The sequence below is a fragment of the Cyprinodon variegatus genome, unplaced genomic scaffold (assembly GCF_000732505.1).
Source record: "Cyprinodon variegatus isolate N-32 unplaced genomic scaffold, C_variegatus-1.0 Scaffold92, whole genome shotgun sequence".
NCBI classification, from domain to species: domain Eukaryota; kingdom Metazoa; phylum Chordata; class Actinopteri; order Cyprinodontiformes; family Cyprinodontidae; genus Cyprinodon; species Cyprinodon variegatus.
In genome coordinates, this window is record NW_015150545.1 from 724,950 (window position 1) to 727,128 (window position 2,179).

Here is a 2,179-nt window from a genome sequence, read left to right on the forward strand (position 1 = left end):
TAAAAGAGAGTGAGGTGACTAGATTCAGCAGGATTCCCAAACTGCAGGTATGTAAAGCCGGACCGAGCAATAATCAGAGGGTATTCGCTTCTAGCTAATAGAAAGCAGCATCCCTGTACTGAAGCATAGCCCCCTTACCACGATTACCGGTGGATCAAAGCTTCTCTCATCATCACCATGAGGATTCTGATTCTATTTTTCTTGCACATTCTATTGATATCATGATGTGTAAAAATGCTCATAACACTCATTGTAGGTGTTCTGCAAAGGAATTATATTGAAACATACTAAAATGCATCAGTCTTTTAACAGAAACCTTTAGGATTCAACTATGGATGCACGATATTGGGATTTTGGCCGATATCCGATATGCTGATATTTTAAAACTCATGTAGCCGATAACCGATACCGATGTTAAAGCTGGACAAAAAATAAATAAAAAGTTGAAAATAGCAGTTTTGTTATCCATTTCTGACACTTTGAAAAATAATATACTCANTCAACGTGTAAAGACAGTTGCAGATAAAGCATTAATCAGATCTTACCTGTTGTCAGGTGTCCTGACTTCAGCAGTAGCTCTCTGACTTGTTCCTGTCCTCCATCTTTGTTGTTGAAAAGATGTATTCTCCATGAAAATGCTTTGACTACTTCTGGAAGTGAACTTGTTCTACAGTCTGAAATGTAATTTTGTAATGTAGTCTCTAAACTATCTCCACCTGTGAAAAGCAGGAAGCAGTTTTTTAAGCGCTCAGGCCCAAGAACTCTGGTTGCTGCCTCTACAGCTTTGTTATCCTCTTCAGTGAAGCGACCAATTTGGATCACCAGTAGAAAAAGAGAAGGTTTGAAGTCCTGGAGGAAAAACTGACAGAAGTTTTTAATCTGCTCCTCTGATCCTTGTATATCTGGAGTGTCAATGACTGAAACATTTTTCCCAAACGCTGTTCCTGTTTCCACTGAGATGTTTTTGGTGACAGGTCCAAATGACTCTTTGGACTCAAATGCTGCTCGTCCTAAAATGGTGTTTGCTGAAGCACTTTTACCAACTCCAGCTTTTCCCAGAAGGACAATGGAGAGATTATTATCCATGACTGAACATTAGAAACCTGTGGAATACAACAAAAAACAAGAATTACTGGGTTTTTTTTTGAAAAAAAAGAGAAGCTTAACTAGCAGCAGATTCATTTATTATTCGATCCATTCATAGGTTTAAGTCAGGAGGCTGGTGGTGGATCATCTGTTTACATGATGAAGGAAGGACAAAGACAGTTATTTAATGTAAATATGCTGCTAAACACCTACTAACATTTAGCTGATGTTAACCCTCTCATGATCGTGGTGTTTTCCTGTTGCCTGGTCTGGTTGATAAAGGTCAATTCTCAGCTCTGTGTCCCTCTGTGTTATTTACAGACACACAATAGACTCATTAAATGCTGGATTAATCCTAAATTATTTTTTCTGGAAAACTAAAAATGAAACACAACAAAATAATAAAAAACTTGCAGTCCTGTTCCATTTCAGACAGCACCCAGCTGGGCGGCATCATTAATGATGAGATTCCGCTCTGACTTCGAGGGAGAATAACTAAGTATTTGTATTCAGCAGATGGCTCTCTTATTTTACTCAACAGGCTAATAATCTATCGTTAATTTGAACTATTCAGGTAACAAGCCTTTCTGGAAACGAGAGGAGGGAAAAACATTTTTCAGCCAGTGATGTTTTTACCGAACTGCTGCCCATTTACAATTTTTTTGTTAATTTGTTTATTTGGTTATCGCTATGTGAAAGGACGTGCTAATGGCATTTCAGCCCAGGTACAAGCGAACTACCGGTGATAGACGGGGAGACCTGATGCAATGCAGGACCTGTGGACAAACCGCAATTTAATGGGAGGGGGGGGGTTAATATATTCATGCTTTGTTTCACAGTTTACTGCAGGAAAATAAGGAATAACATGAAGATTATTTATGTCATCACTGTATTTTCTTTTTATATTTGAAAAATATAGCAGGACTACTCTTTTAGTATTAGATGGGCAGATTTAGGCCCCGTCCACACGAAGCCGAACCCTGGCCTAAACGCACAAATTTTTCACCAAACCAGCCTCTCATCCACACGAAACCGGCGTTTCGGGGGTCTGTAAACGATCTTTTTTTTATTCAGCCTTCAGAGTGGGAAGATT